Source organism: Schistocerca piceifrons, chromosome 5, assembly GCF_021461385.2.
Source record: "Schistocerca piceifrons isolate TAMUIC-IGC-003096 chromosome 5, iqSchPice1.1, whole genome shotgun sequence".
NCBI lineage: Eukaryota > Metazoa > Arthropoda > Insecta > Orthoptera > Acrididae > Schistocerca > Schistocerca piceifrons.
In genome coordinates this window covers 701121931-701134645 of record NC_060142.1, presented here as the reverse complement: position 1 = coordinate 701134645, position 12715 = coordinate 701121931, and the positions used below count along the sequence as shown (strand labels likewise).

The following is a 12715-nucleotide window of genomic DNA, read 5'->3' as shown; positions in this document are numbered from 1 at the left end:
TTCCTCATTGCATGCTAAATAACAATTCGCCTATATGCGTTCTTTTCCGAAAAGCTCACTTTTAACATTCTGATCTATTTTCACGTCGCTTCTGTTGCTGTCTCGTTTATAGCTACTGTACTATGTAGTATTACGGAGGTTTCAAGATATTTGCATAACGGGAATATTTTCAGTTTAGCATTAGCTTTACTGCTTAGTGTTATTTTAAAAAAGTGAATTTTTACACTGAGCTTACTGGCGTGGTACTTGACACTTGGCGTACGTATGGTTTCATTCGTTTCTGTAAATCGCGTTAGGTTTAGAGCAAGCACACGGACTGATTGCTCCTCCGTATCTTCGTCTATTGTGGTTAGCATGCGTCGAACGTGTCATTATATAGCATGGATAAGTTCAGTCTCTTCCGTACAGCCTAGTTCCTCCCCTCGATGTTTGGAACTGAATACTGTTTATTATTATGATACGCCAGGAGAAGTGTGTTCAGAACAGTAACTGCGGAAACTGATATTTTTGTTTCGGTACACTGACAGATGCAATTTTCATTGCGTTGTACACTGTATGTACGAAAAGCGAAGCGAAGATTCACTAGAGAAACACTTCAAAGACAGTTTAACCAGATTGTCAGAAAACAGGCTGATATAATGAATATATATATACCTACGAACAACGACCACCTCTTCGTGCTTGGTATGTTGGGGGGATTGAAACTTCCTGTCAGATTAAAACTGTGTGCTGGACGGTGGGGGATTGCAAAAATTATCATAGAAGTTTGCAGGAGGTATTAGGAACTTGTGATCGTCACAGGTAAACTTTCAACAGAAAATTGAAATTAATTGTGCCTTTGGGATCGTTCCATCGACGTTAAAATAATTGTTCAATCACTGAGCTGTTAACAAATGATCATACGTGAAGTGGGAACCGAAGTATGGATACCCGTGTTAAACTGTTACATTGTTTTTGATATCCCACCATACATTTGGTAATAAAACTGTCGTATTCCGACTCTGAAGAGGAGCTGGGTTAGTTAAAATAAACGGGCTACCAAGGTTTAAGAGAAATGATGTAAGGGAGAACATTAATATCCGTGTGGACAATGATTCGTAACAAAGTATCATGTATCTGGCAGTGACAATCAGTGTAGATGTGGAGACTACAACGGTCATATTTATTTAATAAAGCTATCGAAGATGGCAGGTAGGCATAAACTCATTCTTAGAATGCTAATAAACGCGTTAGTATGTGCGAGAGCTGTATTGTGAATCGCTTACTTGAATTACAAAGTTTCATAGATCGAAAATATGGAACCTATATTGAGGCCATGGGGTATATAAACAGACGGAGAGCAGGATTGGCCTCAGGTTTCTTTGATTACCTGGAGATTGCCACGTTACGACGCCAAAAAGTCTGAGTTTGCAGACACTCGAGGTCTGTTAAGTACGGTTTCGCGAAAGCTGAAGTCACACTATTTTGAAAAATCCAGTATTCGGTAACAAAGTAGGTACTGCTGACATACGGAGCGTGAAGGTGAAGATGGTAACTCGCGCCAAACCATCACTTCCACATAGTGATCGCTGTAGCACGGAAGTACCTGTAAATTTATTGGATTTCAGTTGTTCTTATCTGCAAGTAGAATTAAATGTCAACATGCATTGAAGTGTTGAACGCAAACTTCAGGTAGGCCTATATATTTTTGACTATGTTTGTGGGCACTACCTCTTTCGTAATGATGATTGAGAATTTCACACAGCGCTGGAATAGTTTTCTGTACGTGCACTAATCCAGAAGCTTATTGTTGGTATACTCAACTACATCCAAACGATAGCGTTGTAATTACGCATTTTTATTTGATCTGTATGTGCAGCTAACACGTATTGTAAAATCATGTATTTAGCAGTCAGATTTAGTAAATGGTGTTGAATGTAGTTAGAATTGCGTTTGTTCCCATGAAACTTTCGAAACACGCAGTTACTTTTGCCATCGCATCATAGCCAACGAATGTAGATGCAAACACTCATAGGACCATGAGCAGTGCATAATAGTTTCGGTTCATGAAGTGCTGGAAAATCTATTGTAGTAATTTCCTTACCTTCCCTTATTGGGCTATTTGCGCTATGATCTTGTGTTGCAATTCTCTCAGCTAGTCGTGATTCCCAACGTTTAATAGCAATAGTAACAGAAAAAAACAGGACCAACAGCGGTGGTACTGAAATGCAAATTTTGCCTGTATGTACGCGACGATTAACAAGGGTGAAGACGAACACGGGAATTTTAATTTTTCGTTATTTATTATTGTCCGTTATTAGAATATATAACGGATATTCACCACATGTGGGACGAACAGTACTAACTAGCATAACGGGTAGCAATGTGTAGGAGAAAAGATGCGCATTCGGGGTACACACAGCTGTTTTTCCTTGTTATATTGTTTCGGTGCTCACTTATAAAGCAAGACTCATAAATTAATCGTTTTGGGGAACAGAAAACTTATTTGGAAACCACTGAGTAATGTAAACTTAGCCACGTTCTCGTATCTATCGCTGTAGTGTAAACCAATAAGCATCAATCGATTTCTGCTCAAATGTAACTTAGGTCTCTCCATTCTAGGACTTACAGTGATTACTGTATATATCTTTCGATCTTCATTGTGTCCGCTTGCGACATGTCTGGTAACTAGATGTCTACCTTGTTTACCGCGGAAAAATATACACCACCTTAGAGTTATTGTATGAGGCATAAATGTATGTTGTGGGTTCCATTTTTTCATGTGCCGTGAGTACGTCACCATCTGTTTACCTTGTAAGCGCAAAGTGTGCTCATCCACAGGAGCACACTTCACTTGCTTAGTATATCTCAGTATGAAAAAGCATGTGTAGTCGATGTATAAACGATGTAGTTAATATTTTGCCCTAATTTGTTGATGGAGTTTCTGCATCAGTTAGTTTGACACTTACACATATTGTCTTTCCTGTGTCATTCGTGAATGAAGAGGAGAAAATAGGCCGTGTGATATTTTGGAATACTACGACACAGATTGTGTAATCAGTATCGGTGCCCTGCACAGCCGTTCATTCTTCCAGGATTCCCAATTCTGGCCTCTGACTGACTTGTGCTGACTGAATCAGCCAATTAAAACACTAATTAAATGAACAATATAGCGTCGGAAGCTCTTTAAGACTGTTCGCAGATGATGCGATTGCGTGTAAGAATGTAACAGCGCCAGAAGACAGTATCGATTTGCAGAATGACCTCCAGAGAATTGATGAATGAATGATGCAGGCTCTGGCAGTTGACTCAGAACGTTAATAAATGTAAGACGTTGCGCATGCATAGGAAAATTACTGTACAACTACACTGTTCATGAGAGACTACTGGAAACAGTATCTGCCGTAAAATATCTGTTACTACCAAGGACTGATGGAAGAGATATAGAAGATCCAGCGAAGAGCGGCATGTTGTCACGGGATCATTTAGTTAGTACGAGAGAGTTACAGAGATGCTTAACAAACTCCAATGGCAGAAGTTAAGAGACAGGCGTTGTGAATCACGGAGAAGTTTACTGTTGAAATTTCGAGGAGAGTCGGACTACATACCACTTCCTCGCACATATATCTCGCAAAATGAGAGCACAGCTGAAAATTAGAGAAATTAGGTCTAATACAAAGGCATACCGACAATTCACCTTCCCACGCGATTCGGAGTGCAACAGGGTAAGTGGGAATAGTTAGTAGTACCAAAGTACCCTCCGCCACACGGCGTTACATGGCTTGTGGAGTATGATGTATATCAGATCGCTTGCGGGTTTTGCATGCTGCGTTCTTTGCAGATCCTATACTCCCAATTTTAGAAATCATTACGCCAACTTAAATTTTCTGTTCGCACTCCCCCAAATCTGAATTTGTATGGTTATTTGTTTCGTAAACTTACCAAATGTTCAAATATGTGTGAAATCTTATGAGACTTAACTGCTAAGGTCATCAGTCCCTAAGCTCACACACTACTTAACCTAAATTATCCTAAGGACACACACACACACACACACACACACACACGAGGGAGGACTCGAACCTCCGCCGGGATCAGCCGCGCAGTCTATGACTGCAGCGCCTAAGACCGCTCGACTAATCCCGCGCGGCGTAAACTTACCGCTAGATTATTTTTCGACATTATTTGATTACAGTACTTTAACTCTATGCTATTTTATTCTGCCCCCGTTTCCGCGGCTGAGCCAACACTGATGCCCATTTGAAGCAAGCTGCCAACCCCTGCAAAAGTTAGAATTTCAACTATAAAATACGATGAGATCCAGCTATGAAAGAGCGATATAATATGTGGTTTGACGTCGTCTGTATTTGAATGAATCACTGGCTTTCATGTCTTTTCAGAATGAGTGAGTGACTGTCTGGGACTATTCACACCGCCTGCGTTCATCTGTTGTAATCGTGTAATTCATTTGAATATATTTTGTTTTTGTATGTATACTAGGAGTAATTATAATAATTTTATTCGGGTTAAGAGCTGAATTGAGAGCTTTACCAGCTGCTGCACACATCAGACTTCATATAAATATAGCATTATGTGAAGTCTTGGATTATGACTCTCAGCTAAATATTAGTATAGGCCTATGCAACCAGTCATTTAAAATTCCTCGCTATCACCAGGATGACTCCACTAAAATTATCACGAGTTATTGATTTTATATCATAAGATTTTGAGGGCAACCTGTGACGGTACGAAACGGAGACAAAATAGTCTTCAACCATATAAATATTGTGGTCTCAGTTTTCTCCGTTTTCGGACGTACAGCCGAGTTACGCACAATGTTCCGAGGTGGATTCCGCGTACTCGCCGACTGGATCCCAACCTGGCCATTATTGCATACATAATGAGTGACGCTGTTAACATTTTTGTCGTGTAATAACATTTATCGGGAACGGTATTAAGATTTACAGTTGCTGCTGCTTGGCATAATGCACTCGTTGTCAACCATGCGGAGCCAAGTGGAACTAAGAATACGAAACGCCAGTTCCAATCACAAACTTTAATAGAATAAAATCATTTTAATAGCTGGGTAAACTACTATTGTGGTCTTTGAAATTCGGCATACAAAGCCTATTTGTAGTATCATGTAGTCGGTGGTTATAATTGAAATAATTAAAGTGCCCATTGGGCCCAATGTGGGTGTAATTATCGTATGACAGCGAAACTTGGTAGGTAGGCTAGCAGGTTAATGCAGAGCCGATTTACGCTGAAGAAAATTAGTTACAATTTTGGACACCAGGTGCAAATCTGGCTCTGTACAGCATCTCGTCGTCGTCTCTCATATTGAGCAAATTGTGTAAGCGGCGGTAAACAATGAAATCAACGTTACGCCTTTCTCGTGACTTTCAAATAAATGTCTCACCAGTACAGGAATATACATAATGGATGTAAGAGTACAGATTATAGACACACATGGAAGTTTGGATGTGGCCCGTGAAGTGCTCTCAGGTAGCCTAAAGTAAGCTGCCGCACGCGGTTATTGGGAAATTTGGGTTCGAGTCGCGGTCCGGCAAAACTTAAAAATTTCGTTGTCGTTATTCCAGTATACAGCTGATGGTAGTCCACATTCGCAACTGAGAATACATGTCATAGATTTACGCTTAGTAGCCAAAATTGGAGCTAATTTTTTTTTTCAGCGTAAATCGATCCCGCATTAACGCATCACGAAATTTACCAAATGTTGCTGCCATACCATGATTACAGCCCACACTGGACCTCTGTGAGTAGCTGCACTTCAACTACCCGGTATAACAAACAAGTAAATAAACGTAACGATAATTTTACTCAGTAGAAAATATATGAAATTAAAACGTTGATAGTGCGTTCCGGATCGGGATAAGTTCTCGGGCCCGTGGTGTCTTCATATGCAGTACACTACGAGTTATGGTATCCCTACATGCTACAGACACACTCAGGAGTTTAAACTTGTTACTTGTTTCTCTTCATCCTTCGCAGCTGGGCAGAGGTTCACCTGTTATGCTACTGGTCTAGTACATATGGAAGAAAGGATAAAGCTGAAAGTTTGGGTTAATCATAGTGGTGATACTGAGATGACATTTTTCTGCTCTTTAGCTGAGTATTCCCTACGGTGGACATTTCCGACAACGTAAAACCTCAGCGGAGTTTAGATGATCGGGTTGAAACACTTGCCAAACTGGAAGAACTCTTGGACTGTCTATGAGACGGAAGGCACAGTTCGTAGTGGACTGCACAGAAAAGGCAGGGGTTGAGGATTCCGACTCCCAATTCAACCTATTGGTACACTCCGCGGAAAATAGGCAGTCTCAAATTAGAAGATTGTTCGAATTCAGTGGTCTAGCAGGGACACGACTACATTCGATATGTAACAGAACACGATCAGTACGTATTCTGGTTAATGACTCACTTTTTACTATTGATTTTTTGCCATCTTTTATTTATAAATGTAAAAGGCAAAGATAAAATATATGCATAACTGTGCACTTCATTTAAATACAACAGCGGGGACTCGGCTGTAAACAACGGTTGTTGGTTGTTTTGAGAAATTAGTAAAGTTTTAATAAAATTTCATAAATGAGATATTTCAACCAAATGCAATAAGTTCTTTTTATTAAGATAAGCCATTGTTGTCAAATATATTAATAGTAAGGACAAAGTCTTAAAATGATGGATTCTACCCAAAATAGTTTTTAAAATTTGTCAATAGGTACAGCACTGCCCATTTGCAAACTGAGTGCACTTGGCAAGGATTAGCATTGACATTCCACTCTTCATTTGCCGTACGAATAAATGAAAATTAGTGCGAAACCTCTCGATAACATAAATGTTTGATTCTAAGGTTTCAGTTGGCAATTTCTACAATTACGATGTATAACAGTCTCAAAAAATTGCTAATGGTTCAGCACAGTATAAAACTAATTTTAGCAATCACCTTACTGCAGCAGGTAACAATGCTAAGGATGGCCCTTAACGTTTCTACCATCACTGTGCCACGTAAATTCACAAAAATATTCAGGATCTTTATCTGAGCCGTAGTTATCCACATCATCCTCCGATTCGTACAAGTCTTACCTGAAAAGCATTTTCCCGTCACAAACGCCACATCCGTTGTTCTTGGCACTGACCACTCTTTAAACGCGCTCATCCTGATAAAGTTGCCTTTAGCGAGAATCTGAAATTAGAGATAGAGCTGTCATTTCTCATTTTATCGTGGGACTGCCAACTAATTTGAAAATAGCACATCACTTATCACTCGACGCGCAAATCGCCGAAGTGGCGTCAAATCGAGAGACTCGCACCCGGCGAACGGTCTATCCGACTTGAGGCCCTAGTCACACGACATTTTTTATCACTCATCACGTTTTATAAGCAATATTTACATATCCCATGGACTGCCCTTTTCCACTGTTTATAGCTAAGCTCTTCAAATATGGTACATTTTGTAGCTCATGGGTTAACTGCCTGACAAGACTTACGAATCCAAAGTGCCAAGATTCGATACCCGATCAGTGCTAGCTGTTTGTCACTGATCACTTCCTCCACATTTGATAATGTTTGTTGCACCGTGGAACTAGTGCACTTAGAACTTACAGGTCCCTATATCTGGCGGAGCAAGCCAGTTCTGAAGTCGTGGGATGGCGAGGTCATACCGCAATGCTTTTTAAAGTAGCGTTGTGTTCAGACCAACGTTCGGGTTAATGACATCTGTACCTTCAACAAGTACGTGAGCCTGGCTTCGTTTCATTGACATTATCTGCGGAGTTGCAGCACTTATGAGAACGCTAATATACTTGTAAGAGGTCGACCTTCTCTTGCTCCGCCCACGAATGAAGTGACACGTCTTACTTGTATTGAAATTTAATCTCCGATGTGCATGTCACCAAGGTCTTTATTACACCGTCATGATTTTGACAAAAGGTTCCGGGTTCGAGTCCCGGTTCAGAACAGTTTTAATCTGCTAGGAAGTTACAACTTTGGCAAACTTTTCTACAAGCTGTGACGACACTGCAACCTTCATATACTCGAATAAAAGAATATCATGAAAGTATCCGAAACACCGTTAAAGATTTTTCAAGGAACGTTTCTTATAGATTGTATTTGACGGAGCTCTTTTACTCCGTAACAAGCGTAGAGGAAGGCGGTGGCAGGAAGCAAGCCCGCCGTGTGTGCCGGCGCGGCGGTCACCCCAGGTGTCGGCACGCGTTGTGGGAACTGTGGCAACACTGCGTACCAGCGGGGTGTCTGGCGGGAAGCTCCCGGCATCTTCTGCACAGCTGAGCGCCTCGTCAGCTCCCATGGAAACAGTTGACATGCTGGTGAAGGTCCCCGAAGAAGAAACATAGCTGCGCCAACGATCTTATTAGTCAAGCATCCCAAGGGTGAAGATCGTGTACCTAGTGCAGGAAAGTTCTCTTACACTGTATACGTAACGAAACCGATTTTATGCACTGGCGCGTGTTCAGTTCAACTCTGAATCTTCTACTGTCAATGTAGCGTTATGAGTAGAGGAAGGTGAGCGTAATGTAGTGTCGCAACTAAGCAGACACTCTAAACTTTGTTTAAGGCTTGAATCATTGTCTTAAACCCCATCTGGGGTTGTGAGGTGTCCAGCTTCTTACGGTCGTGTCCGGTAAAATTCGTAAAAGTACAGCTTGTCCTACTTTTGTCAGACTTTTAGCGATTACGTGAAGAAAGCACAATTAGTCCCGTTCCATGCTAATGAGGTAGCCACGAGAAGTAATGGCATGCGCCTTGAGGTTATATAGGTGTACCAATCAAAGTCTCTCCCTCCCTACCTCCCTCCCTCCCTCCCTCTCCCTCTCCCTCCCTCCCTCTCTCTCTCTCTCTCTCTCTCTCTCTCTCTCTCTCTCTCTCTCTCTCTCCCCCCCCTCTCCCATTATGACGTTACGAAAGAAAATCCCTGACGCGGTCGGAAATCGAACTCGTGCCTCTTTGCTTATCACTCCGCCGCGTCGAGGCGGACAATACTGTTGTTAGGTTTGTGTCCTACGATATACTTCGTAACGAGCCAAACACACAGTGCAAACCACGTTACGCGCAGAGCGAGCTAGGCAAAGTAGAATGTGCCGATTAGCCGAAGCTAAATCAGGCAGAAGAATTTAGAACGAACATTAATTATGTGTATATAATCGCCAAAAACTACTTAAAATCCCGGGCATGCGAATTAAATCATCCAATTAAAGCACTTTCAGTGGATAACATTAGCTGATGTTCCAGCGTCGGAACACGAAGCAAAAAGTACGCATATTTAGTGTAGAAAAACGCAAAGCTGGATGACACATTCTGTGATCAGTGGAAAAATTTCACAAAATTCGTGTTACCAGAAAAAGACTACTTTCCTTTTAAAAAGCTTCTGGCACATAAAAAGCGCACAGCTTATTTCAAATTACACCGTTATGAAGAATTTTATCCGTAATTATTGAAATTGGCAGAATATTACTTTGCAATTTCGCTTCATAATACCAACGTCGAAAGGGCGTTCTCTTTCATAAACGCCTAGTTGACACAGGAATGCAAGAAACTGCAAACCTATACGGCTACAAAAATGTTTTTGTGTAATTTCAAACTGTCTTGTGAAGAGTTCCACGAAAATATTTTTGAAATAATATTCCGTTCTTAATAAAGTAGCTTTAAATGAGAAATATTACTACGTAACTACAGATTATTGATGTTTCTTTGTAAGTCTAGTTGAATTGACAAAAGTTAGTGAATCTCTCATCGTTTTCCGCCCCAGAAGAATATATATTTATTTTGTTTAATGAAGAACTTTGAGTTTATGTTGACATTAAGATTACCTTCCTAAGACGACTGCGTACCTAGTTACTGTTGTAACTGTCAAATTAGAAGGCTGTTTGCTGACTTTTTTTATAGTTGAAGCACGTTTAAAGGTGATCTCACAAAAATCGGTTGTAATTGATTATTAATAAACGTAGCTCACCCTATTCCTCCAGAGCGACACAAGCGTGCAAGAATGAGTAGCGGATAAAAAGTAGGATTGTTTGGATTTCAAATGGACGTCCAACCATGTTCATTTAGGTTTCCTGTTACCTCACTACATTAATTCAGGCAAATGCCGGAGTGGTCCTCCTCTGAGGTCATGGACTCTTCCTTCTACAGCAGAGATAACAGTCCGACTCTGATAAACCTCCCTTCCCACGTACCTATAACAACGCGCCAGTAATCTGCAGATAGCCATTTGTGCTCATCCTCTTAAATTAAAGTGGGCTAATTCCACAATACAAAAGTGCCTGCAACATCCGTGGCTTACGTTCCGGAGCTGGACCATATTTTGGATCTATAGACCCTACATCAAACGCGTGGTGGTGCGGACCCACCAAGGGAAATTTTATGACAACAAACCCGAATTTAAGATTCATTATTTAATTGTATAAAATGTGACTGTACAGTTTATAGTTTAATAAATTGATGAAACTCAAAAGGCGATACCAGAGACTGTAGTAACTACAGAGAAAGAAGCTTACTCAACATTCATTATAAAATTTACTCCAGCAACATAAAATCAAAGTTCCCCCCCCCCCCCCCCCCCAAAAAAAAAAAAAAAATATGAGCCACTCTAGGGAAGAGAACAGAATGGATCACGGAAAGCATATCATGCGCAGATGGTCACTTCACACTCTAGATGCTAACTGGAAAAAGAAAATAATTAAAACTTCAAACACGTCTGGCAGTTACTGTTTTTAAGAAAACTTTCGATGCACTTGGCAGAAGGAAACTTTGGAAAATCTTGGCAGAATGCACACACCACCACACAACATAAAAACAATTCATAACATATACAGCCATAATGTGATTGCTGTTAGAACTGGACGACAACTGTCGGAATGGATATACGTTTATCGTCCAAGGAGTTAGACAAGGATGTTGTCTCCCACCATTTCCGTGTAACATAATTATAGGAGTAAAATCTGTGAATGGAGAAAAAATCCCATGGCAGAATCAAGATAGACAAACCAAGTAATTTTTATAGAATCCGTGTATGATCTACGGAGATCAGTGTGTACCCTGTACAGAATAGCAAAAGTGTACAAGATGGAGACATCCCTCCATGAAACCAAAGTTACGGCCGTCAACCGGAACGTCCACAAGAGAACCTAAACTTCAGTAAACAGCGCAACTCTCGAGCAAAGCAGAAGCAGCCAGATATCTAGCGCACAATCTTAGTTACATCCAAGAAAACTATTTGGAACACAAAATTCAAAAACTTTACAAAAGTAAAAGGATCAATAAACAGCATCTTCAGACCATCTCTTTTTCACTGGCGTGCCAGGCTCAAAACTATACGACACCTTTGCCAATCGGTCCCTTTCATATGGCAGCGAAGTTTGGACACTCCGTAGAGATGACGAACGGAGACTAATGAACGCCGAGGTGCTGTTCATGAGAAGAGCAGTCGGCTACACACTGTAGGACACGGAAAGATCTAGGACATGACATTTATGACATGACGAAGTAAAATCTGTTGCCACCACAGTCCAGAACTTCTTGGAAAGACTATGTACAACAAATGAAGACCGGTTAGAGGCCCCAAAAAAATCGTCAGATACCGACCTAGAGGAAGCTAGAACGCAAAGATACCAGCAAGGAAATGTACTGGACCATTATATATATATATTCAAATGCAATACTTTCCCAAACAATCACCCTTAAAATAAAATTTTAAAATCATCTTATTGACTAATTTGTTCGTGCCTGCACTTGTTACTAATGAAATAACTTTATAGGAAAACGCTTACGGTGGTCCCCTGACCTTGCTATGACGTCACGAGCCAGCCAGACGTTTTGAGTGTTGAAACATCTTATGCTTGTCCCTCAGTATCTCCCTAAGAAATGGTTATCTGCAAATTAGTTGTCCCCAGTTTTATAAGCTCAAGAATCCGCGTCTGCCGATAGGAAGTAAATAATAAAGATAACAGAAGTATTCAGTAATGGTATAAATATGGCTTTTGGAAGAGACAAATGTAAGAAAAATAGCATAGTCAAGGGAAAACACACTAAACAGGAAGATTACATATTGGGTAACCACAGCGACTGCATAGAAGCGATGGAAAAAACAGATGCCTATAAATATCTAGGACACAGACAAAAAATAGGAATAGATAATACAAATATTAAAGAAGAACTAAATGAAAAATATAGACAAAGACTAACAAAAATACTGAAAACAGAACTGACAGCAAGCAACAAGACAAAAGCTATAAATACTTATGCTATACCAAGATTGACCTACTCATTTGGAGTAGTGAAATGGAGTAACACAGACCTAGAAGCACTCAATATACTTACACGATCACAATGCCACAAATATAGAATACATCACATACATTCAGCAACAGAAAGATTCGAATTAAGCAGAAAGGAAGGGGATTTATCGACATAAAAAACTTACATTATGGACAGGTAGACAATTTAAGAAAATTCTTTATAGATCGAGCAGAAACTAGCAAAATACACAAAGTAATCATTCATATAAGTACATCGGCTACACCATTGCAATTTCATAACCACTTCTACAACCCTTTAGATCACATAAAATCAACAGATACATATAAAGTAAATTGGAAGAAAACACTACATGGCAAGCACCCATCTAACACAGCCACACATCGATCAAGACGCATCCGACACTTGGCTAAGAAAAGGCAATATATACAGTGAGACG

The 12715-nt window shown here is 40.3% G+C and overlaps 1 protein-coding gene across 1 annotated transcript in view; it reads left to right on the top strand.

The window, feature by feature from the left end:
• LOC124798083 (frizzled-7) overlaps nt 1-12715 on the top strand; it is a 112621-nt gene that overhangs the window by 1590 nt on the left and 98316 nt on the right. The gene's annotated exons all lie outside the window — the stretch shown is intronic.